Source organism: Ischnura elegans, chromosome 9 (genome assembly GCF_921293095.1).
Source record: "Ischnura elegans chromosome 9, ioIscEleg1.1, whole genome shotgun sequence".
Classification (NCBI taxonomy): Eukaryota; Metazoa; Arthropoda; class Insecta; order Odonata; family Coenagrionidae; genus Ischnura; species Ischnura elegans.
In genome coordinates this window covers 25752603-25780566 of record NC_060254.1, presented here as the reverse complement: position 1 = coordinate 25780566, position 27964 = coordinate 25752603, and the positions used below count along the sequence as shown (strand labels likewise).

Sequence of the window (27964 nt, the reverse complement as noted above, 5' to 3'; positions counted from 1 at the left end):
CAGATGCTTCACATGGAGCATGCTTCTAATCGGAAGTGAGGCCTGGGCGCTGACAGCAGGAGAGATGTCAAGAGTCGAACAATTCGAATTGCTGCGTTGCAAAGAATGATGAAGATAAAAACGGTTCTGCCGAGAACGCAATGACGAAGTTCTAAGAAGTGTGGGAGAAAAGGAAGTTTTCTAAAAACTCTGAGGAGAAACAGGACAACTAAGTTGGCCATCTTATGAGACAAGAGGGCCTGGTGAAGACATTCGAGGAAGACTGGTTGATGGTAGGGAAGAGAAAAGGGATGTCGTCGAATGAGTTACTCAGGATAGGATCAGATAGAAGAGTTGGATGGAGAACTGTGTCAAGCCAATATTACGATTGATTGCTGATTATGATCAGACATTTCCACCTCAGCATGTACATAAGAATGCACTAAATTATCTCGCTCGAAACGGTCAGCATAAAATGTATTAACCGAAAAGTTCTCTCTTGTATTCTTGGGTTCTCACCAAAGAGAGTGTAGAGCAAATATTGTTGTAAAAAATTGATGTAAATTAGTCTGTTAAAAATCTGTTAGTAAGTAGCTCTAAGGTACGCACGTACGCTGTTGTGAGTTTATCATGTATCACTACACGAGCTCTATGTATCTTTCATTAAATGAATAACGCACTATTATTTGGTGGTAGCCGTAAAAAGCTCTCCATCAAGGTTTACATATAATTACTCAGCATTTGTAAGTGAAATGTAAATTTCTGTAAGGAGTAATAAACTTATTATATTGTATTACTATATAAAATTAATACATTAGTGCATAATAACTACAAGATTGACTGTTATAAAGACCTCAGGGAATTGATTTATCTACGGTGATTCAGGATAAAGCAAAATGTCACATATACGTCAAGAATTGCGGGCCAAGATTGTAAAACAGGTAAGATTTCAATATCGGAAGGTTAAGGGCGATCTATCGACCTCTGCGAGAAAGAGGTTAAAAGGGGATAAAACGCGTGGGAATCTACTTTCAGGAAAGTTTTCAGAAGAGCAATATCTCGAAGAGATTCGCTATCTCGAGGACACAGTTCGGCTTTCGCTCTGCTTCAAACTTTTCCCATATAAAAAGCGAAAGCGAATAAAGAAAACAATGGATGCGTTAGCTGAGATCCCTCTCCTTTCAACAGGGGTATGCGGTAAGATAAGGCAGAAAATCTTTAATTGAAACATGAATTTTACTCTTTTGTTTGAAGTGTGTTACGACGCAATATATTGTAAATCGCTCCATGTAAACCTTCCTGAACCAGTATTAAACCTTTGATAATATAAAACTTTGTGGGTTAACCTAGCATAAATTATTTATGGCGGTGGAATACCATTAATAAAAAAGAATTTAAAATAAATATACATTTCGTAGTAAGTCACCATTCATCACCATAGTAAATCTGCCTGAACTGGTAAAATACTTTTGATGATGTAAAGTTTTGGGAACACATATAAAATTATTATTTAGTGACCTTAGAATACAACTGATACAAATTGATTTGAAGATTAAAGAATACACTTGCGAAATCGGTAAATTTCTGTGGCGGTGCAGCAAGGTAGGGCCCTCGTCTATGGCACACATGCAGGCAAGTAAAACTCTTACCAAACTCACTCTCCACATATAAAGATAGCGTGTCTTTACTGACTGACTAATCCACTCGTTCACTAAACCAAACCCCAAACTACTCAAGATACAGACAAGAAATATTGAGGATAGATTCCTCTTGTCATGCATAAGCGCACCGGATTTTAGCGGGAACATTTTTTTGGAATTGCTTTCTACAATATGTATTAGTATGAGACGACCATAAGAAGAAACTGAATTCTGTATGGAAATGTTTACCTTTGATTTTTTAATTTAATAACACCCAAGAAACTGAGCAAATATTTACATCACTGACCGGGGAATATAATGAAATTATGGAGTTCTTAATTCATATTATACCCAGCCTTCTTTTTTTAAGCTCACACGAGCTGTAGATACAAATTCTTCTATTATTCCCACATTTCATTAATAGAGATTTACCGTAGCAGCTAGGAGTAAACATGCAGTCAAAATGTACGCAAAACGATTCAGTAAATTTTACATCATGATTCCGCCTTCACCTTAACCTCCTCTAAAACATTAAACGATGCTACAATAACATTTAAGCCGCAATTTCGTCTTCAAAATCGATTGAAGCCCTACAGATACTTATGGCTAATTGTTTGATATATTAAGGCCTACCTCCAACTCATCTCTAACACATCTCCTTGAGGTTCTGCATCGTTCTCATACGCGATGCAATGGTGAAGACCAGTCCTTTTCCTGGAATGGTTCCTGAAATTTTGGGAATGCTAATTAGTACATAAATATAAAAACTCGTTACCATTGAATAGAAATAGCTGCTCTAGGAGCAGTAACCACCCACCTTTATGAATATTAAATCAGTACATTTCAAGTCTGCCTCTCATTGCCAGAATTATAATGTTAATGAGCGAGATTTTTGGCTTTAAAGCGTACGACCGAGTGGAATTGGCCGACTTTTCCGAAAGCACCAGGCGCGAATATTGCAAGAATAGGATCCTCAAGTCGGGATGTAAAAGTGTTGTCACCCACCGTGCATTTAAATGCGTTTACAAAAGTCGCCACACGTGTCGCTGACTGACAAATTTATCCGAGTTTCACGGGGAAATAAGGTATCATTAATAATAATAATAGTAATAATAATAATGATAATAATAATATTAATGGATGGAATAAAGAAACATTTGGAGGAAGTACACCCAATGTCTTTGGAAGGTTTCACTGCTAAGGATATTATGTTTAAAATCAAGAAGGCAAGCAACTGGAATTGTCCAGGACCTGATAAACTTCACAACTTCTGGATTAAGTACTTTACAAGAAGCCACAGACCACTAGCTAATAGCTTTACTAAACTTCTACGAGATCCGAAATTACTTCCCTCATACTTAACTGAAGGAAACACATATCTCTTATTTAAAAAAGGAGATCCATGTCATCCAAAAAACTACAGACCCATTACATGCTTGTCTGTTATTTATAAACTTTTAACTGCATTAATCTCTGAAAGCATCTACCTACACTGTGATACCAACCACCTCATAGGAGAAGAACAGAAAGGATGTATAAGAGATTCACTTGGTTGCAAGCATCAATTAACAATAGATGCTGTAATTCTGAAGCAAGCTCAGCGAAACCATAGAAACCTCCATGTAGGATATATTGACTATGCGAAGGCTTTCGACTCAGTACCCCATGATTGGCTGTTAAAAACAATGGAAATACATAAAATAGATCCGAAAGTACGGGAACTACTGGCTGAGATGATGAAAACCTGGAGAATCAATTTGCACCTTCAAAACCAGAAAATGTGTTCCCTAAACATCCGAAGAGGAATATTTCAAGGTGACTCACTGTCACCACTATGGTTCTGTTTAGCAATAAACCCACTGTCAACTCTACTAAAGAAATGTAACATCGGATATTGGTTAAATCGAAGCAATGGTACTAGAGTCAATCATTTAATGTTCATGGATGATCTGAAACTGTACGCCGAATCCAAAGAAAAACTTCAGGTACTCATCAGAACGTTTAGTGAGGATATATTTATGGAATTTGGACTGGATAAATGTGCCAGTGTTCACTTAAATAAAGGAAAACCTGAGACACCACTGGAATGTATAGACGATATAGAGATACTTCCAGTAGATGGGTCATAGGCTTTTATCAAAATCATCGGATAGACCATACTGAATTAAAGAAAGCTCGAGCAAATGCATATAAGAGTCGGGTGACGAAGATCCTGAACACAAAGCTATGTGGAAGGAACATGATAACGACAATAAATACCTGGGCAGTGCCTGTGCTGGCTTACTCCTTCGGAATTTTAAAATGGTCTGACACGGATCTAAATGAGCTGGACCGACTGACTAGACGACTTTTGAATAAATTCCGATGTTTACCTACATGATAAGGCTTCAGTAATTAGGTTATATATCCCAAGAAAGGAAGGAGGTAGAGGCATAATAAATATTCTCCGACAATGCCGATCTCAGGAACAGTCAATGAAATCCTCCTTAAAATCGTCAAAAGATGCATTAATGAAAGCGGTAATAAAGGCTGACGTGGGATACACACCATTGAATTTTGGAGAGAACCAAGATCGGGTTCAAATACCAGACCTAAACCAACAAAAGCAGGAATGGAAGTCTAAAATCTTGCATGGAAAGTTCCCAACAGTCATACAGGAGGATTGGGTTGACAGAAACGCCTCTCTGAAATGGCTCCAAGATGGCTATTTATACCCGGAGACTGAAGGGTTTGTGATGGCAATTCAAGACAGAGTTATACGAACTCACAACTATGAAAAAAATATATTAAAACTTGAAATTGCAGATAAATGTAGAAAATGTGGGAAAACGGGTGAATCCATTGAACACGTAACTTCGGGGTGCTCAGCTCTTGCTGGTAATGACTATCTCAATAGGCACAACCAGTTGGCCAAAATTATCCACCAAAACCTAGCAACTACCTATGGACTTTTAAAAAATACTCCACCATATTACAAATACCATCCTCCCGCCGTACTAGAGACAGATACACACATCCTATACTGGGATAGACCGATACTTACAAATAAAACCATAGATTACAATAGGCCTGATATTTTATTGATCCACAAATTACAGCAAAGAGCAAACATAGTCGATGTAGCAGTGCCACTAAATCACAATGTTGAGTCTACGGAAAGAGAGAAAATACAAAAATATCAGAATTTAGCCGGTGAAATAAAAAATATTTGGAAGTTGAAAGACGTCAGCATACACCCACTGATAATCTCTGCGGAGGGAGTCTTGTCTAAAAGATTCAAAAAAGAAGTTGAAGACCTGGGAATTAAAAAACAACTGATTAACCTCGGGCAAAAAGCTGTTTTACTACAGACCTGCCAGATCGTGAGAAGATTCCTGGGTCGGGCATGATCGGACAGTGTAGGATAGGGTGAATTCTCTTCCTTAGCATCCGAGCCTAATCCTAAATTGACCTTGGGATAGGTGAATATTTCCAGCTGGTTTTAATCAGCTGAGAAAGTGCATAATAATAATAATATTAATAAAATTGAAATAGCAGTTCCGGCTGACCACAACCTTAAGAAGAAATACGAGGAAAAGAAACAAAAATATCAAGACCTCGCAAGGCAAATAAAAACTATCTGGAAACAGGACGTGGTCACCATCATCCCCATTGTAATATCATCAACAGGAATAATACATTCATCACTCAATTTTGGAATTGAACAATTAAAAATTAAAAGGAACACAATATATAACATTCAAAAATCTGTAGTACTGGATACATGTAGAACAGTTAGATTGTTTTTAAATGAATTGTAACTTGAGGCAGCGTCTTGGCAAGGCCCGACGCTGGCAGACCTCCAGGTAAATCTTGTAGAATAAAGAATATTAATAAAAATAATAATATCACCAACAGGTATAACACATTCATCACTTAAATTTGGAATTGAACAATTAAAAATTAAAAGAAATACAACATATAACATTCAAACAAATATAACATTCAAAACTCTGTAATACTGGATACATGTAGGACAGTTAGATTGTTTTTAAATGAATTGTACCTTGAGGCAGTGTCTTGGCTAGGCCCGACACTGGCAGACCTCCAAGTAAATCTTGTGGAAAAATAAATAATAATAATATTAAGTAATAATAATAATAATATTAATTGCTCTTATAGGTTTTAACCAAATTTTATGCACATGATAACATCATCTATCGAATTCATTACTTGTCAATGCTATTCCTCGCAATGAATGAAACATTTTACCGCAAAATATTGGAAAAAAGTGGATCGTATTGCACTCATCACCGCGCCGCGGACATTTTTGGAAACTGATAAAAATGCGACCGAAATGGCAACAGAAATCATCTTTCTATGGGATTGAATAGGACCTTATATATACATTCCCATTGGCTCCAGGATTTATATTTTCGAGTTCACTTGATGACCAAGAACAACGATATCTAATGACAATAATGTGATCTACCGTTGAGGGGAGAGACATCTACTGGTCATCTGATTCTTAAATGCTTCGGTACTATCAAGGAGGTTTTAAACATCTAGAGGCGCTGTTTCCGAGTTTTTAGCGTGACCAAAGTTCCGCCATCTTGGTTTGACAATTTTTTGGACTTAGCTTCCCACTGATATTTTGAGGTGGTTAAGTTTTATTCCGGAAATTAACTACATTAAGCTACCATAATCAGTAGTAAGTATTAGTTCACCGGTGATTGTCATCGGATTTTTCCCATTATTCGCGATACTTCTATTAATGTATAATATCTTCTGTCTGTTAGCCACTTTACTGGTGAGGATATCCTTGAAAATACACTTTATTACTGTGTTTATTAATTTCCGTTGGCTATGATAACATTCAATACACGTATAAGTGCAGGTAAATGACTAGTTTACTCTCGCAAAATTTTATTTTCAGCTGAGCAGGTTGTAGAACGTAACCGTGGTGATTGAAAATAGCTTTTTCCCTGGGAAAAGATGTTTGAGTCATAAATTCGAGAAGCCTAACAATGAAGTGAGAAAAAAATATTTACATTGTGCGTTCCATTGTTTATTTTATTGCATAAACGAGTCATGATCAAATATTTCACCAAATAGTAAGCATTGACCCCAATGGGATTTTCAATGTATTGGTCAAAGTGGGCGTGGCTTACCCTACCCAAGCACCCCCATTCCTGCTACACTTCGCTCTACTCTCGAAACCATTGGTGCCCCCTCCAGATATTTACAACATCCTTGGTCGCAACCCATTGGGGAATCGTAATCGTAATCTCCTGGGGACAGCCAAGATTGCAGAAAAAACGAAGGACAAATTATCCACCCTTCTCAAAATATGTGTGGCACAATATTATTTCAAGTTCGATGGTAAATTTTACAAACAAAGTTGTGGCCTCGCTACGGGATCACCAAAGATTCTCCGTTGTAGGCAGATATTTTTGTTCATCATTTGGAAGGAAAAGTTTTAGCTCAGGACACAGCCTACTAAATTCAGTAGTATACTGGTACCGGTATGTTGACGATATTATTGTGCTTTGGAATGGAACTGATCGGCAACTGGATATGTTCTTGAGTTTTTGAATGATATCCATCCTACAATTTCATTTACCTGTGAAAGAAACTCCAACCATGCTTAAGTTATCTGGATGTTACAATCAAACTCGATAAATACCGGCATTCCTTTTCCATTTTCGGAAACCCTGTTATACCGATCATGTCATCCCAAAAAGTTCAAGACACCATTAGTCACATTAGTTATGGCTTTTCATTCCATGATTCATCACCTGTTAAGCATGCCTCTATCAAAGGAAGACTTTAAGAAAGAAATCATCACCATTAAACAAATTGCTTCAGCCAACGGTTATTCTCAACATTTAATAGACAAACTGAGATTTAAAAAACAGAGAAGATTGGCTATCGGCCAAAAGTTTTCGGCGGATGAGGATAAAAAGAGGCAGTGGTGCACAGTACGTACCTCGATGCACTTTCTCTGAAAATGGCTCATCATTTACCCGAGGACAAATTCCGCATGGCTTTTAAACCTTATTCAGGATGACGGATTCATGCTGCTGTAAAGTTTCGATTTTGCGGGTTGTGCGGGCTAGGGTGAGCATTGAAAGGAAAAAAAATTATATTCACAGAAACGGGAAGATGCATTGATAATCGAGTAGGTACATAAAGTTGAGACGAGATGAGAGTCGGTGGAGGGTGGGAGAGAATAGGCCGAGTGGAAGAAAAGTATGCCCTCACGACAGGAGAGCCGTTACTGAGACACGCGATGCCGTAATATACGCATCGATTGATGCGATCGATTTAAAATAATTTGCCGAAAACCAAATTCATGACGTTAATAATAAATTAATTTTAAAATTTAATTGCAATAAAAAAATCTTATTGATCTCAAAAAATATGCAATATAATTTATTATTCTTCAAATATTCCACGATTTTAAAATTAAAATTATGTAAATACCAAGCTTCTTGGTTTCCAAAGTTTAGTAGCGCCATCATTAACTATGTGAAATTTTTTAAACTAATCTCCGTTTACATTTTTATTAAGTTGGAATTTGAGAAATATATGGCTAAATTTGATTGATGATATACTCAGCTGAAAATAAACGTTTCAAATATGCATCTTATTTATAATTTAAGACTTCCATCTTACCTAAAAGTTAGAATAGATTGTAAGCTTCCACCGCAACTGACAGACACAAAATGAAGTTGATAAAGATGCTGTTGTAAAATAGGGTGGTTGAGACATAAAACAAAAGTAAGGGATGCATGAACCAGCTGGAACGAGTTGATCGCGTCCCATAAAAAAAGATTTAAGGGCAATGTGCTCAGAAATCTTCTTCATCCGGGATATCATTGTGAAAACTGCTAATGCCCTGTACATTTAGCTCATTTTTTTCGCCATCAAAACAGCGTAAGACAGTGTATGAAGTATTCTTTTGTTCTTGGGCGAAAAGATACGCATTTTTCAATTAAATCTACTGTTTCCCACAATTGACAGAAGTAGAGGCGTTAAATTACACGAAGTGTTGGCATCACAGAGTGGAAGGAACGGTACCTTAAAGAGAAAATGTTGTTACTGCTCCTAGTCCCCCCTCTCTTAAAAGCCACGATGTGAAATTTTCCCTCCATCAAAGACAGCAGCGACACAGAGACGGTAAATGCATGGGATGAAGACGGTTAATGGGTTTCCTTTGGCTTCGGACGAAGGCAGCTTCGAGAAGGAGAAAGCCTTAAGGAGTCTAATGATATTTCCGCTTGAGCGAGGAAGCACGGATAGTTAATTTCACGGAACACATCCGTGACAGAAAGTGTGTGACTAGCCTGGACCAAAGGCCAAAAGCCACTCCCACGAGGGATGTATTCATTTCAATTACTTTTGTAATTACAAAAGTTTTCCATCCATATGTCACATAATAGGGTGGCTCGTGATATCCAATGATTAAATTCCCTGACTCTTACGAAAGATTAATTAAATGTGTTTTGTACCTGCTGACTTCAGGCTTAACTGTGTGAAACCTTTCCATTTTTTACACCTCCAGCAGATGGAAGTCTCCTCACGACACTTACATGTATAAGAAACTTTTCATTTATGGAAAATGGAATAATAAACTTTGTTAGGTTCACTAATTAATAATAGAAAAGGTAAGACTCGGGTTCCATAACATAGTTGCATCGTCACCTGACGACTCCGGTTCCATTAACTGTGTGAAACATTTCCATCAAGGAAATTGAAATAACATACTTCGTAAGGTTCACAAATATATTTGAAAAGTCACGACCCAGACTTCCACATCATATAGCATAGTTTCATAACATAGTTACATCGTCACTTGACGATGTGACAAGGTTATTACACCCGGTTCGTGCTTTTTCAAATATTTTACTGAAACTAACGAATTTTAATCTTTCATTTTCCATAAATATTTTTTACTCATCATAAGTGTATGTATATCATTTCGTACCTTATCGCAATCTTACCAGTTTTCAAATATGTACATAATGTGCGCGTTAATGTGAAAATCCATTAGTAACTATCCCTCGAACAAAATTACAAATATTAGGTAGATTATAAAGAAAAATAATTTTAACAAGAAAGAGAAAAATTAATTTATTTTTTTTTTCTTTCTTTTTTTGAGTTGGGCATATCGCGAGAATTCCACGCATTTGCTTAGTATTCGCCAGATACTGTATGATTCGATATTCGAATCCATACAAAAATCAATTTTTTCCACGGCATTTGCTGTTGCCCGTGCTTTTCCAAGAGATCAAAATCCTCTGATTATTTCAAGTTTTCCCGGTTTTAAGGGTTAGCCAACACCCTGCAGTGGGTAGACTCCATTGTCTATCCAAACCAATCATCGAAATGAACCACTGAGCACAGATAAATGCCATTCCCTGTTTGATGACAATGCTTTAAATGGGTGAAAGCGAAGTAAAAAAGAAAAAGAAGGGAAGATAAGCGGAAAAGGAATCCATGGCCTAACTCAATGAGTCCAGAAGGTTTGGCGTCACAAAGGCGCCCGGTGGGAAGTGAAAATTGAGGGGAAATAAATACCCACTTATCCAATCAATCGATTGATCCGACTCCCAAATACACCCAGACCCTAAATCCGTAAGGTTCATCACCCCCTAATAGCCCCTCGACCACACAGTTTGCACCCTGATCCCCAATCCATCAATTTTCCTCCTCTTTCCATCACTTCGACCAGGGCTGCCAACGATGTCCAGCAAAACAGCTTTCGTTGTCGGTCTCAATACGTCGGCTGCAAGTGAGTCATTTCTCATTCCATATTTTAGACGGAGCTACAGTGTTGGCTTCCCATGCAGATAGTCCGGGTTCAACTCCCGGAGGTGGCAGAGAATTTTGAGAGACTGCCCAGATCCCTGCTTGAACGCTATATGGAGGACATTTCAAGCCCAACACTCCGTCCGTCGGACGGGACATTAAGCCGTGGTCCCCTTGGGGCCTTTCGTTAAGAGCAGGCTAATGCCGACGCCTGGTTTCTCTCCACACTTCCACTACTTTTATTTTTTTAATAATAATAATAATACAAAGAAATAAAAAGAATGTAGGATATGGAACATGTTTGCCATCTCAGCTACCCAAAATTTCCATCCATCTCAGGTACTCAACATTCATCCAAATATATACATCAAATTACAAAAGGCTGAAAAAATTTCAACCTGTCATATAACGAGAAAATTTCTCAACGCAATTCAACGATAAAGAGTTACCTTGGTGAGAACCCGTGCTCTATACAGTAAAAAAACTAATTGAAACCATGGGAAAATTTAAAGGAAAAAAATATATAAAAAATAATAATAAGATTAATAATAATAATGATAATAACAATAACATTTTTATATAAATATATAATATATTGTAGGTTCGAAGATTTTCGCGTCTTTGATTAGATGATCTCTGCATTCTCTTCGGGTTTTCACCGCGTCCGTTGCACCGACAACAGTTTCGCTGACATTGCAGTCAGCGTCTTCAGGTCGAAACTGTTGTCGCCAAAACACAACGGACGCGGTGAAAACCCGAAGAGAATGCAGAGATTTTATAATATATTGTTAGTTATTACAATATTACAATGATAATTGTTTAAATGATACATTTGATAGCTACATTTTCATATGGTACAATATATAAAATATTACAAAATTTAAAATGCTACAATGTATAAAATAATTTCTGAAAAATATCATATTGTCATTTTATAAATTTTTTCAGTTAAATATATCTTCAATTGAAACATTTATTTTTACTAATTTTGACAGTTAAATAAATGCAATTTGTACATTTTCAAGGTCCTGCAAAGCATTATTATTATTATATTGCACAAGTTACAGGTTGGCTATTTGCCAGGTGGTAACAGTGCCTTGCCTTTGCAGATACACTTATTATACGTTTACACTTATTTTTATTAATATTTATTATATAATTATAATAATGAATAAAAATTATATTATTTTAATATAAATGTATATTTCATTTTTATGATTAAAAAAATAAAATTATAAGTATTTATATTACTTAATTAATACCTCCAATTTTTTTTTACAGACGGGTAATAACAAAGGTGTGGGAGCTTAAGGATCTCCATGGTCATAAAACCAGAATTGAACCAACAGAAAATACCAAAAATGTATACCAAAAAATAAATGCAAAACTAATGTCATAAGTATCGTTACAAAAAAAAACAGAAAAAATATGTTCTAATTTTTCTTGAGAAAAGAGCCAGTCTTTCTGGAGTTTTAACATTTTATTTGAGAATCCTATTTATTACCCTTCCCTCATGGCGCAAATGACATTATATGTCGGTCGCCTCTTCCAAATAGTAGACCATACATTTTTGTCCGAGAAATGGACGGAAAACCCGCACTCTGGCGGAATGATCGGAAACCTGAGACCGAGTACTACTACGCTCGACGACGAATCGTTGAGTGCAGTCATGGTCACCCGAGATATTGTGCCTCTCTTTTCGCAGCTACAGCAGAATGATCCTACCAGTGAGACATTAGAGTAAAGATAATAGTTCCTAAGCGAATGCGTAAATAGGAGCAGAGTCACCCAAATCCCTTCATACTCGGCGGTTGACCGTTGACTCGAGTCGAGTGAGCGGTCGAGTACAGCCACACTCGGTTAACTTGTAGCTCGAGTAAACATATTTCATTCCACCATCAGTTGTGCGAAAGTTGGCGAATTTGGGAGTGGCTCTGCAGGGCAATAGTTGCCAACCGCTGAGGCAAAGTGTTAAAATCCCGAGAATTTCATTGAGTGAAACGGGGAAATTTTCTCTTTTACAATATCTCACATTCTGATGATAATAAAGCCCCTTCCGCAATCTCCTATATTTCCTCTGAGGGGAAGTGTCTCCGTAAATTTGAATGAGGTCATATTGCCATTATATTACGGCACTGTTGCATCGCGAGAAATATAAGTCTTGGCAGTTTATTCGTATTTTCCATTAAGAATACCTCTAAAACTAAGGTTCAATGGACGAATGAGCACAAACTCTCGTCTTTTAAATTTCGTTTTCCATAACACTTCCAAATTCCTCTAGATTGCACTGAGAACAACACTCAAATATTCACAAATTCGAGTCGTCGCTTTTACCATGGAAAAGGCTGTGTCCGCCATTTTTAGACTATAAACTTATGCTTATAAACTTATAATCGCCTCCTAGAGTCTTATGAGGAAATGGGCAGGTATAGCGTAGTTTTTTTTAGTTTAATTGAACGCTTGAAGATCACTGGGCATTCAAGAAGAGCTGAGATGTTTCCCGGAGCCTTTGAGAACCAAACTACAAACATTAACTCTTTCGCGCCGAACGCTTGATTAATTTTACCAATATTGATACCAAAATTTTAATGAAACGTAGGAAACTATGCCTTCAGATTATGCATAACATTTCCAAGGTGTCTGTCCAAACACAAAAATTAAACATAAATTGTTTAACTGGACTCTAAGTTTCTGCTATTCGCGAATATTTGGTACTTACCAATAAGTTATTACTTTACATTTAATTTCACTTAATTTTCTCCATTCACAATGGAAATAAAAGCAAAGTGAAACATTTTTACGTAGGTTTAATTAACTAAACAAGCAATGAAAAGCTATAAGCCTTATATTGCTAATCAATGAAACCCCAATATTAATTTTTTTAACGCCCTGCAGCACAAAGTAAAGGCATGAAAAACTCGAGAAAATAACAGCACATTCTGGGAAATACCCGTAGGAATTCGTAAATATCTTTTTAGTTTTGTCTGATTGGCCACCCTGCTTCCGATATCTCCCACACACTGCTTGCCGCTCGGTTTCCTAGCAACGGGTGGCTCCCACTTAATTCAATGCCTCCTGTCGCCCCTAATGATGTGACCTGTCAATGAAGCGTTTTCGCTTATAACCCCTCCACTCACCCAACCCCCAAACAGGTCAAGGCCTAGGGAAAGAGGTCTGCTTCGTTTATTTTGTGAGTCCGTGATTGACGTCTGAAATTTGACTTGACGGAACAAACAGTGTCACTTGGGTGTGAACCAGAATTTTTGGAGGGTTCGGGTCCATCGAGGCGATTCGCTCAGGTGAGACGCGCTGTCAGACAAAATGAAAGCATAAATTTGATATATTGTCATTTTACCGTCAAAATATTAATGGGCTACGTAAAAATCGAAAACTCTCCCGAGAGGGTAAATATTCAAAAGCCCTTATATTGTATTAAATTCAGTAGCTGTGAAGCTATCTCTTTCGTCAATCCTAATTTATATTTGTTGATAATATTGAATACACCAACCATAACCCTTCTCTTCGATAGTGCGCTCTAACTAGTATTGCCATTTATTACTGATGTTGCGGGACGCAAATAGTTATTTCATGCCAAACAGTCGACATTACACATCATTCAACGAAGTGGAAACTATCACAGAAAAAATTCGAAATTAGTAATGACTACGCCAGACTTTCTCCAAATGGAGTCCGAAATGTAAAAGAATATTTTGAATAATTATGACCGCATTTGAAAATTAGATCTTATGAGCTGATGCCAGAGGCGCCGATTTATAAAAAATATTGGGGGGGCCCATATCGGAGGTCTTGCTCCGGGAAGAGGTTAAATTCAAAGTGTGTCGCAGCACCGAAACACTATCATGATTCACACCACCTGATTTAAGTTAACCTGCGCACTACCTTATGATTTCTTTTAACACATTGTTGAATTTATTTTAAAAGGTAACTATCGTCAAGCATGGGAAATAAAAAATACCAATATATTTTTGTGATTTCACAAAGCATGATAGAACTAAATTATTTTCCTGAATTATTGAGGGGGCTCGGCCCCCCCAAACGAATCTTTGAGGGGGCTCGGGCCCCCTCAGGCCCCATGGAGTCGGCGCCACTGGCTGATGCCAATGGACTGTGAAGACAGCAATTAAACTACAAAAAATACAAAGAACATGAATTAAGTTGCCCATTAGATATGCAATTTTGAAAGCTTTGATCGTAACCTTTTTTTTTAATTATCCGTTTCATAAATTCTTCGAAACACTGAGAGTGAGCCATGAATGTAAGTCCACATTTAGAATGTCGGACACAATTTGAAAAGTAGTTATGATATTTCGTAATTACCTGAAGGTTAAGGAAAGCGATTCCATTTGTAAAGGTTTCCCACTATTTGCCTTTATTTTCAGGATGGAATATGGTAAAAAAGTGCGTTTTGAAACCTAAAGAATGTGCAACGAGTTATTTCGGGCCTTAAACGGTGGAATTCTGGCACATTTTAAATTAAAACTGAATATAAATTTCCTATAAACGGATTAATTTTCTCTAAACGGCAGGTTTCAAAAAGTCTTGTATTATCTTCAGGTGATTTTTCCTCGAAACTTTTCGGTTAAATACCTTGTAATGCCTCCCTTAAAGAGTTAGTTTAAATACCTCTATTAAACTCCTCAACATAGTATTTAATGAAATCTTTCGATAAAAAGTCACCTGACGGTTAAAAAAAATGTATTGAAACCGGTGGTGAAAATAAACTTAAAGTAATTGTATAAAATTGCCAGCTAAGTTTTAATTTACAAAATAAAATGCTCCAAGTAAAGAATACTATTTATACTAAGACATTGTATTTCCATGAGGATAATCCCCTATCACACTACTGCTCAAATCCTCGACTTCTCTATTTACCCTCACTACGTGCAAACATACTGTACAATGGATATGTGAGAAGGGTAAATAGGTATTGATTTGACCACAAATTTACATATCAGCTTTAATGGCTGAGAATTTTGAACACTGTGATCAAAAATTCCAAAATTGCTTTCTCAAAGGACACCCTAATGTATTATGTACTATGCATCAAAAATATTTTCCATCAGATGAACCGGCGCCACTGACGCTCTTGGACGAAATTTGAGTTTTTCAATTGCTGTACGTTTTCTGAGGTCACGCTTACGAAGCAGGCTAACGTGATAAAAAATATATTTGTTTACTTTTCTATTAGAAAATAGCATCACGGAGAACACGCCTTTTCAAATACTTTCTTCTTCGGGTATTTGATAAGAAATGTTAACTAAGTTGTACTCCCCTCATTGTTTTCCCTTAGATTGCACAGGGGAATCCATCTTTGTCATCAAATCGCAGAAAAGAGACATTGCACACTATTTCAATCTTCAAGTGACTGGCCTTGAATAACGTACAACAATACATCAACATATTAGCCTCGTAACTTACTACCCCGTATGCGTTCGTAATTTAGCCCAACATTTTTTGAGGTCCTTAATTGTTTGGGGAGAGAAGTACTTCCTCTAAAAATATTAATCTCTCACTTAATCGTTTCTGTCGGACCTAGAGATATAGTGAAGTATTAAAGTATTGCTTCCTTCGAATCACTATGAAATATATCTATATCTAATTGCTCATGGAGTCTAAGCCCTTTACGTAGCCTCCGAACTCTAGCGGCCATCAGCCTAATTATTTTGAAAGCTGCTTAATGCTTTCATTTCGCTCGTAGTAGTTCCTGACGAACCGCGCAGCTTGCCTTTGTACTTTAATTGAGGCCATCATTAAGGAATTACATCAACGCTGGATTTCATGCGAATTGCTTAATGCAGAAAGGCATCATGTCCAAGCTGGACGATTTTACTTTTTTTTCTTCTTTAAGCTGTTGCTAGGTGCAAGACTCAACGTTTCCTAATAAAAGGACGCATGCTGTGGAAACATATACATATAGAAACATATAAGAGATAAGTCCCAGCTTCAGGCACCAGCGGTCATGGGACACCATCGTTAGTGCAATGCATAGGAAAAACGCAGATAGACTAAATTCATTCAAAAAAAGACGCCATTCCCGAGATTCATAGAGGAAAACCAGTTGAGAATCCTCACTTTGATTAAGGCACGTATTAGTCAAAATTATTTTCATTAGAGTATTTAAATCATATTCCTTCTATACGCTTTCTAATCAATTAGATGAATATATTCCAATTAAGCGATGAATATATGAGGGTGATGGACAATGTGTGCATATGTCAGAGGTATTATCAAAAGAAAAAAATTATAAAACTTTTATTGCAAGTCCATCTTCAAAAAACCATGCATAAATTTTAAGCAAATTCGTATGTAATTTTCCAAAAATGCTTTTCATTTTTTGGTAAACCATCGGTTTCAATACATATCGCAGTGGCGATACATATCGCCAGATAAGACGATAATACAAACTAGTTTGAAAATGAAAATAATTGAATTGTGAAAAATTGCCAGGATTTTGTAATTTACTGCATGTTATAATTCCACCAAATTAGGCCTAAAACCACTTCATATATTTAAATTCAAATGTTAATTAAGAAAAGTACATAGTAGCCAAATACACGATAGAATTTTTTTTCAACCAGTATTTGTTCTAATTTGTACATTCATAAATATTTGCCCCTATCGTCATTATTTTCAAGGTAATAATTAAGTATAATTAAGTTTAAGCCATAAAATTGGATGATTTTTTTCATTTTATCCTGGAATAATAGCTATTTCATCGATACTCTGATACTCAATTAAGGTTGTAGCCTCTATTCATGCCGTTGAAATATCCTATATCTATATCATTGTATTTCATTTATTTTATAACCATTAAATGATGGAGAGAATTAATTTACTTACTACAAATGTAGCGGTATTTACCAAATCTTAGTTTTTAATCAAGAAAATTACTAACTTTCTATATGTATAATTATCATTATTTCAATTTAATCCAGCGCTCCATCATCAATTTGTGTGTAAATCTCCATATCTAAGAGTCAATACTAAAAAATATTGTTAGGGTTTAGCGTAAAAATGCGAGTCAAAAAATAGGTTTGGCCTCCCACGTTACCATTACACAGGATTGCGAAGTGATGAATAAAGTCAGCGCAACTCAAAAATCAACTAATCCCTTACAAACATTACAATTCACAGTAGGGCAAATAGGGAAATATGGTGGGGCAAATTACTGATTACCCACTGATGAGTAGATATCTCTTGTGTTAATAATTTCCATTTTAATATTATTCACGACGGTCACGTGGTGAGATTCTTGAGATGGAGACGGAGCGAGCGTCATCTCGTATGACCGACCCTCTAATCTCACGATTGGAACCTCGTGAGACCATAGATCTTCAAGTATTTTTTTCCAATTCTAGGACTTATATCCCTCTGGACGACCGTTCCATCCCAAGCGTATGTATGCGATACGGCCATAATTACTTTTCTAGCATGATAATCAACATAATACAATAAAATCAGAAAATTGAAGCGAGATGAATTGGAAATTTTCAAAACAAATTGGAAATTTTCAAAACAAACAAGTACTTGCAATTTTATCGTTATTTTGATAAAGTTGGTGGTTTGAGGCGTTACTTTATGGAATTTATTCATACATAAATATATATGCATAAATATTTGTTAGATCACTAACATGGTTTCAACTCACTGCGTCATCCTCAGGCCATGCTGTAGGTATGCTGCCTGAGGATGACGCAGTGCGTTGAAACTATGTTAGTGCTCTAATAAATATTTTATGAGGAAAAGTATAGTTTAATTTTCATTCAAGTTATTTTGATACTCAATACAACTGATGTCTTCTATAGTCGTGGAAAATTGCAAGTACCTATTTCAGTACGCAGTATGATAGGTATTGGAATAAGTTACCATAGAGTTATTTTAATTAATCATGCAGCGAATAACACTTATTATCTTATTATCACTATTATCACTTATTATTTTATTATTATCGGGCCCCTTTTGGCCGCGGCGCGGCGTCGCCCAGCACGACAGCCAAGAGGAAAAAATTATGGCAGTACAAAAATTGACACTATTTTTTAGAGCCAAATTTTAAAGCTAAAAAATGTTTTTATTGTTATTAACTTCATTTCAGAACTCATATGAAAGTTTTTGCCTTTTAGGAAAACCTGTAAATGGAAATTCGTCTTACGCTTCAAGTATTTTACCGAGTGGTGTGATGGTGCTGGAACGCTGTTAGCGCCCCAAATATCTTATCCCTATACTCGATTGATTTTCTTGAATCAGTGATTTTTATATCGTGAACAGTTATAAATATTGGCCCGTATTGCCATTCATTTTTAAGGCACACATTAACCTGTTTGAGTAGGTAATGACGGTATAGCCGCTGAAACCAGTCGACAGCAAATTAAATTTTGTGGAACAGTACGTGGTGTTTGATTCCCCATGAAGTATAATTAAGTTTATGCCATCCCATTAGATGAGTTTATATATATAATATGTCGCAGCCACCAAAACCTAAAACCCCTAGGTTATCAGGAACGGCTGAGAGAAAAAGCGTCCCCTGAGAGTTCTCAAAGCTTTACAAAGTCACCTAAAAATTTAGGTTAAGTGTTAAAATTCCGAAGATTAAATTATTCGATTTGCCTCTGGAGTGGAAAAAGGTGTAGAAGAAGGGAAAATTTAGTATGTAAATTAGTTTTTGACTCCGTGCGGATTAGGCGGCATCTGCACTGATAAAACAAAATTATTTTTCTCGCGGTGGAATTTTTCGCACTCAAAGTGTTCGGCGTGCACCGCTAGAGATCCAAAACCAACCCTTTGATTGAATCGCAAGAGCGCTCGAGAGCGAAAATAACTTGTTACCGTAGTCATGAAAATCCAAAGAGGGAATAGATAGACACCTTTGGAAACTGTTTACCTGAAAGAGCAATATTTAAGGGTCCTGGTTTGAAAATGCACCCACGTCAACATCGTATCCCGCAATGACCTCGGGGCGGGGGATGTTTAGGAACCAAATCTTACAAAAGAGTAAAGGAAAAGCATGTATTGAGTTCCACTTAGAAAAATTTAAGTCCTTTATATTTGGGGGAAAATTGAAGTGCAATACCTGTCCGTTCGGCGAAATATCTCTGTTAATTATTCGTATCATTGGAACCTAGAAACATAATAATATTAAATAATATTGTCCGTGTCTCTCTGAAAGACATCTCTGATTTGCTCAAGCAATTTAACCCTGGTATTCGGGAATCCAGTGGTTTTGAGCGTAATTAGTTTAAAAGCTGTGCAACGTTTTCTGTTCGCTCGTAGCAGTTTGGGACGAATCGTACAGCTTCCCTTTGTAATTTATTAATTTCTTTTATTAACTCTTTCGGCTTTTTATTCCAAACGCTTGTTGAAAAATAAAATGAATCATTTACCTCCATTTACTTTTTCGCAGTGATATTACAGTGCACACGATGGTGTTTTCTCGTGAGGGCGGTAGCTATACTTCCTTTCGTTGGCAGGTTAATCCAGGGACCCGTCATATTTATCTACCTTGAATAAAACAAAAAAGCAAAGAATCTTACGATAAATGTGGCCACGCAAGCTCAACCTTTTCTGTGAATGTACGGAACTCCTTTTTTTAACGCGTGGGAGAGACCGGAACACGTTTATACGCTGCGTTATTACGCACTGGTCATTTTTCAGAAACCGTGAGGTAGGGCGAACCGTTGTAGCAGTTTAACAATGTTAATTTCTGTTGAGCTCTACTTCAAATGTTAAATTCTTACAATGAGCATTCGAAAACTGTCCCCCTGCGGGTTTATTCGCATTTAAAAAAGAGTGACATCCGGGTGTATGCCGCGTGTCGTAATGGAAATTGCCCCGACTTTTCGCGACCGACTCCTGATCACTTCTTCAAGGGATTGATGCTGTGACTTTGAAGAGTAACCCAGTCAAATGGCCCGCTTGTGCTCTTCTATTCGACTTTTGACCGTTCGTCCCGTTTCCCCGATGTATTTCTTCTCGCACGTTTCTCGCAGGGGATTTCGTTTACTCCTTCAATTTGAAGTGGCGTCCTATCCTTGGCATTTCCTAGGAGGTGTCGTACTTGAGCGTGTGGTTTAAAAATGGCTTTAATGTCAAATTTCCGGAGGATGCTGCCGATCTCATCTGTCGTTCCTTTAACGTAGGGGAGAAAGGCTTTCTTTGGCTAATAATGTCTTCTGTGTCTTGGGAATTGTTCCTGTTGTCCTTGTTGATAATCGTTTTAAAATTGCGGGATATAACTCGGTAGTCGTAACCATTAAGACGTAGGCTTCATTCTAGGACCAATTCAAATTTGTTAGGATAGTAATGTACTACGGCGAATGAAGAAGAGCAAAATTTCACGTGCCCACGTGTTCAAAGAGACGAGTTGCGATGTTCCGCACCAGCAAACTATTTTGAGGTGAGGGGTTCACTGCGAGGCATCTCTGGCACGCAAGGCTCGCGGTAAGCCGCGTGAGGTATGCCGGTGGATTGAAGCTGGCCACATCGACGGACTTGGGCTGTGTTCCAAACCGAAGAGAAATCCATCGCTCTTTATGCCTTGTCAACCGACGCCAGCGCCATGGAATGAATCGATCATTGTAGTAAGCATTAAAAAAATGAGCTTCGGTTTTCCGCGGATGCTGATTTTGTGCTAAAGAACCATAATTAATGTTTTCGAGCGTAAAAATGATTGCGAATCCATTAATTACATAAACGTGAAATACGAAATAGCACGAAGCATACATCCGCAGTGTGAGTAGTTTTAAAAGTAAGTAAGTAATAGTAATAATAACTTAAACAATAAAAATACTTAAATACTACCACAAAAATCACTACGCTGCAGCGTACTGATCAGCAGCGTAATCAGCGCGCTGATTCGAAACTTTATGTTTGATTAATCAGGTAAAAAACTACGCCAAGAAAGATTATGACTCGGAGATGCGAAAAAAGTACGCGGACTATGATATTGAGGTCAAACTTCGCATCAAGCCGTAAAAAGCTGCTTACTTTTCGGTACACAAAAATTTTATAGCGGCGTGTAATATATGCATGTAAACAGCTAATAGATGTGAACTAACAATCACAAGTGCGGGGGTGATAGCACCTGGCTTGTAACAAACAATTCTAGAATGACATCTTCATTAATTATTACTGAAACAATTGTAATATATCACTAGAATTCCTTTAAATTACACAGTTGGGTTAATTACCTTGGATTACACGATAAGTCACACTATTGCCTCTAAACCAATACTCACGGAAAGAACTATTTCAGAATATATTACTTCATTTCTCACTATTATAATTAACAGAAGAGAGAAATAGTATAAAATTGATAAATTCAGAATGTCGTTTATTTCCACGATCGATAACAGTATCATTTAGACTTACTGATAGGTTGGTTGATTTTTAGTGAGGCCTTATGTGTTAGACGGATCATAAACCGTCTTGAAATGAAAGGGTGTAGATCACAGCTAGCGTATTACCAGCGCCGCATAAATAACCCTCTTTGAATGGCTACCATGGCTACGTTACCCTTTTCTGCATTCTAATATAATTCGATGGCTAGGAAGCAGTGGAACCTTTTCATCTAGATAACGACGCTTGAATCACAGGTGCAACTATTTAAACTATTACATGGTCTTACGATAACAGCGAGCAATAATCAAATTTCATTAGGGTAATTTGAAGGTATTATCCACCTCATCGAAGCCACCGGCAAAATCAGGAGATGAAGGAAAAAAAAGAAAAATCAGGAAAGGAAGGAAGGAAAAAGAAAAAAAGAAGAAAAAATATTTATACTGGAGAAGGAAAATACCAGACTTTTGACATAGCTTTTCGCAATTATAATCTTTTATTACAAATATTTTCGGCATTAGATATGAAGACGTAGACAATTTAAGCAAAATTATAAATCAGAATTGAGTGGTAACCATGAACTGCATTGGCATAAATACCATCGGTAAATATTGAGAAAAGGTATAACAAAATTCTCGTCTCGTCTTCCTTGCCAATTTATAACTGTTTTGAAAGTTTCCTTTCTTCTTATATTACTGCAAAATCATCTGTTACGCTAAAGTATAAACAAGTTATGTGCAAATTCTAATTTTAAGCCGTGATGACGGTTTACACATGAACCAATATGACGGTAAAACTTGAATTTCATTTTTAAGACCTACACTAAATAGATTCATATTCATGGTGGGAAAAAGAAAAAAACCTTCATTTTGAATAAATTTTTTCCACAGAAATGCCAAAAGCCTTTTAATACTCAACTTTTCCAGTGTTCAAAGGATTTACTGAGCATTGAATTTCCGAGAATGCGTTAAAATATCATCGCCTAGCGTTTCATAATCTTCACGGGCGCATAATGTAAACAATCTTTTTCCCTTAGAAAACAACTTCATTTTGGATAAATGTTTCCCACAGAAATGCCAAAAGCCTTTTAATACTCAACTTTTCCTGTGTTCAAAGGATTTACTGAGCATTGAATTTCCGAGAATGAGTTAAAATATCATCCCCTAGCGTTTCATAATCTTCACGGGCGCATAATGTAAACAGTCTTCTTCCCTCTCCCTTTTAATTCATCCACATACGCAGTGCGTACCAGGTATTCTCGATTTTGATTTACTTTCCTTCGGAAAAATCGCTCACACTGGATACTGTTCAGCATTTTTCAGACCTTTCTAGAAAATAATGGGTAAATGTATTATCTTAATTTACATTTCTAAAGTTATTTCTACCCATTCTTTGTTACTTAGACTGGTGGTTATCACTTAGTTTGAGAGTGATCGCTTTCTAGCATTTTCGGTCTTCTTTCAATCCAATAACGCAGACTTTTGGTGAGATGGCCGTAGTCTCTCATAAATAAATTAAAACGCGGGTATATATAATATTTTTAATTCAATTTCCTGATATATAGGCAAAACGGAAAAGAGATAACCATAATAGGAAATTCTCAATTGTGTAATCACAAAAGAATTTTTATATTGCTATCGGACCTTTTATTAAATCCAATTTTAGCTCTGAATATTGATTATATTGGGATCTCATATGGTTTAATAAAATTAATGAGGAAAAATTCGGTCTTTATTTGAATAATTTTGGATTAATTATTAGGCAATGCAATATATTCATGCATCGCATGTACATACACACAGCTCAAGGATAAATTGCCGTGTTTTTGACGTGCAAATATTTTCACATTGCCCGATTTGTTTTATGAGGATATTCAAAGGAACATGACGAAATATCATGATAAAGTATTTGGTAAAAATGTCTAAAGATATATTTCTTTTTTGCTGCCAACACTTATCACGAAAACTAAAGGAGTCATTGTGTAATTAACTGGTCATTGGTTGAAGAAAGCCCTGACAATGAAATTATTACCAAAATTTATTCAGGTAGGCGTGGTGGAAGAGTGCTAGTTTCTCATTCTGTGGGTCCGGGTTCCTTGACTCCAATACTTTAGAACAGAATGATGCTGACTCGGTGCTTTCTCTCTGCCTATCCTCCATGTGGCAAAGGATGTCAGCTGTGGCCGCGTCCTCAAAATACTATATCATTCCTTTTGACTTACGAGTAGGTTTTAGTAGTTTTTCATGTCTTTAACTCATGTTCAAATCTATGTACCAGCGTGGGTTATTTTACAGATGCAAGGGTGTTTGGGATGGAAACCATTAACGGTTATAAGAACCATTAGTAGGTTATGTGTGGTTTTTTATAAAGCCTTTATAAAAGTTCGGGGCTGGATGGATATAGGTCAAAATCTGGACTCACTCTTCTACATAGCAAGGAACGAATTCGGATTTTAAGTATCTATTTAATTTTATATTTAAATATTTTAATTTATATATTTAATTTTAAGTTCAATAAGTATAAAACGGGCATTTTGATCCTTCCTGAATAGAGGAATATAGGAGCGAAACGATTCGTGCGAGAAATCCGCAGACAAAAAATCATTCGCCTTGACCGGAATTCGAACCCGGACTCTCTCGATTTCTGGCCGAGCGGTTGATCCATTTAAGCTGCCTATCCAGTAAACCTACCTGTGGAAAGAGGACTATACCAAACAAGGTGGTATGGACTGCTGAGCATATGATGCCACAGGCAGTCCAAATCGTGCGCACTGCGCCACAGCCGAGCAAAGACCGTACTTTGAACACATAGACTATGTATATGCCATAGAAGTGTTCGCTCTTGACTAATTTTAGTATACCTGGATGAATAAAGTCACAGTAGTCACTTTACGGGGTCACCCACAATTCACGAATTGTGCAAAAAATCCACACAGAATAATCATTTTAAATCTCCGACGTTAAATCTTTTTCTCTGTGGATTTTGGCAAATTGGGGATGAATTCGCAGAGTTGTCGCCGTGGGTATTCCCGATATACTTAAATGAGTGGAACGACTTGTCTGAAGACATTTTTAAGACATTCCCGGCAAACGCTAACATTTTTAAGTGTCCATCGATTTTTGGTTGAGGACACTGTGTCTAATTTAAGTGAGCTGGAAGTTGGGTTATTTGGTTCCAACTTCATTTGTTTGGTTTATGGTATTCGAATTAATGAATTTATTTGTATGCCCTTGGTGTATTTTCGGTCTCTTTACTTTGCTCTTAGATATAATGACTTATCATTCAATTATTTAAATCTCATACTGCCACCAGGCCTGCTTGACTTCTTGTTGCAATATGTAATAATAAATAAATACATGGATAAAATTAATATAATCGTAATTCTCTTATCATAATGGATATTCAGAAGGCCGGGAAGGTTGATTCCTCTTTTATGTTCAAGTCAAGTTGTTCCGATGTAAAATTAAAAATCCCATAAATGGCACGTAATGATTTCATGATATGGTTTCGTGACGACTTTGTTTGTTACGATGATTTGCGATGGAAACAACCAATTTACAATTTTAGATAAAAAACTTAGACCAGAGCAGTAGTGCCTCCTCTGAGTGAAATTGTGCGAAATTGTGATTAGCATTGTGTGAAATGATCTATGAAAAAAATCTATAAAATAATACAATATGTTCCAAAAGGGTAATAAAATTTGATCCCATTCTTGACGAATTTTTTGACAACAGTGAAAACGATCGCATAATTTTCCCTCGCAAAATTCTATCTCACGAGTTTTAATGGCAATACTTCTTAGACCGCTCATTTGGTTCTAATACGATGCAAATTATATTGAATCACATTTATTTATGTGTTGATTGACGGCATGAAAACTTTTTTATGTTATAAATAAGATATGTATCACTCAGAAACAGAACTTTAATAGGCCTGTCTAATTGCCACATGGATGCATCGCATTTGCGACTTTTAATAACGAAAAGGATGTGTCAAAAATTTCTTATGATGTGCAGTTTAAAGCTTTCGCATTTTTCATGTGAATTTGTATTCTATTACGGTCTTCATTTTTAAATTTATCAATGACATTGTAAAAATTCGCTGAAACCCTAAACTTCATATGACCAATTAGAAATCTTCTAGTGTCCTTTAACCTCCGTTTGGCCGCTGGATGTTGATTCGTTGAAAATTGGGATTTTCGGGCTTCGACATTGCCTTTTTTTAGCATGAAAAACCTGAAGTTAAGCATATTGATTGTCCTGATTCTTTGGAACCAACCGCAGTGAAATTTAACCCACATATAACTCCTGGAGGTCATTAAGTTGATAACACTGGTATGTGGACTGTATTGGATAACGATTGGAGCTTTTGCAAATTATTTTTTCACCGAGCAATACAGACTTTTATTACGTATTTATTTTTTAGCATTCGAAACCCATTAGTCAAAATAAAACTTTGAGTTTTTACCCACATGGGGTCCAAAAGGTCAAAATTTGATTTACTCTCAGCAAAACGTGCAACCTTTTCTGATATGTGCGCCAAATTTAATTAACATTAAACTTATATGAGTTCCTTTTATTAGACGTTAAAAATAACACACAATTATAGTAGCAGTCCGTACAATAGTTGGCCTCAATTTTCATCAGGAAATTTTATAAATTGTGAGCCTAAGCATTTTCTCTTAAAAATACTTGATGAAACTACATAAAAATTGTAATGAAAAAACGTTGGTGTCATGCTTATTTATGATATACCAGTTAACAGGCTTTGCTAGGTAACGATTTTAAAACTATCATTTTCGAGGGAAGGAAACTAATGCTGGAACATGCAAAATTCTCTCCTAGTTACGCGTAACGTCGCAACTATACCACTACATTATGTGTTCCTCTTCTGCATATCCAAGCACAAACATGCTACCCAAGACAATTGGCCCGTGGAACAATGTTTCTTCATCATCGTTCGACCCTCACCGCTTTAATCTGCTGCGAACAAGTCCCTATTATAGAAGTAGCATTAATTTATCTCCTGAAAGCATCCAATCATCCAGGTTAAATTCAGCATATCCTTGTATGTCTACCCTATACAGACCGACTTACAAATTAGTCTCCAACTGCAACAAAGCAGTCTCCAAATCGAACTTCTCCTTACTCAACCAGCCAAAGTAACCGAGCAACAAATCAAACATTACTAAATGGCGTGCTTCGTACTCCCATTACGCCTTTCATTGTCACTTTGAACTGCAATGCTCGTAAGAGGTTGCCATATGCCACAAAGCATTCAAACTCTAGACTGATTCCCATACATTTTGCATTACCTCCACGGCTGAATGTATTACAAAACTCATTTAAATCGGATGAATCTGTAGGATATTAGAATTCCACGACATTACGCTTTGAAACTCTCTTGTTGGAATAAAGCTATGTAATTATACGACCGCACAGTATTCCATTATAATGATCATCATGTTTTGAATAATAATTGGTTAATGTCTTTTAGAAATTATAATTATCATACTCTGGAAACGCCTTGATAAAACCAACCCCAAACTTCCTTACTTTTGTCCACTTCAGAAAACAGTAATCGATTGTGTTATAGAAAACGCAAAGAAAAACCATAGTAACTTGAGAAAATGTGCATAGCAACCCATTCACCTTGTTAAATGAAAGGGAAGGAGCCTTTTTTCGCCCTGATTTTACAACCCTTTCCCCAATGATTAAATGCTGATAAGTTATAAAATTGTAAGGGCTAACTTCAATTATTAGCCATTTAATTATATATTGACTCCAACAGTTTTTGCAATAACTGTTGGCTGCAAAAAAAGAGATCTATCTTCAGGAAGTTTTACCAAATATCGTTGCTGACATAAAATTGTATTTCACTATGCCCACATAATGTTTCGACGAAACAAAAAGAGTAAACTGAAAATATTTGAACGTTAAAAAAGAGCTATTTATCCTCGTGAAGAGATGGATATATTTGCAATGGCTGGATGGACATACTGCATTGCTTAATTAATACAGAATAATTGAAATCAAGATGAAATTTTTCCTCATTAATAACAATAAAACCGGATAATAATCAGGATATAAACAGTACTGAGAGGTAAAAGTGCAAGTAGAACGAGGTCCAAAAACATCATAAAAAATCTTTTGTGACAACGAAATGAGAGTTTCCCATGACGGTCGATTTTTTGCACTTTC

The 27964-nt window shown here is 36.5% G+C and overlaps 1 long non-coding RNA gene across 2 annotated transcripts in view; it reads right to left on the bottom strand.

The window, feature by feature from the left end:
• Positions 1–27964, bottom strand: part of LOC124165425 — a 134127-nt gene that overhangs the window by 14657 nt on the left and 91506 nt on the right. The window contains exons 1-2 of one of the 2 annotated variants that reach the window (XR_006866226.1): positions 2437–2492; positions 2253–2345 (exon numbers count right to left, since the gene is read on the bottom strand). This is a non-coding gene — a long non-coding RNA (uncharacterized LOC124165425). Of the gene's footprint in view, positions 1–2252; positions 2346–2436; positions 2493–27964 lie in introns of those variants that run through there. The other variant, XR_006866227.1, reaches the window with a different exon arrangement.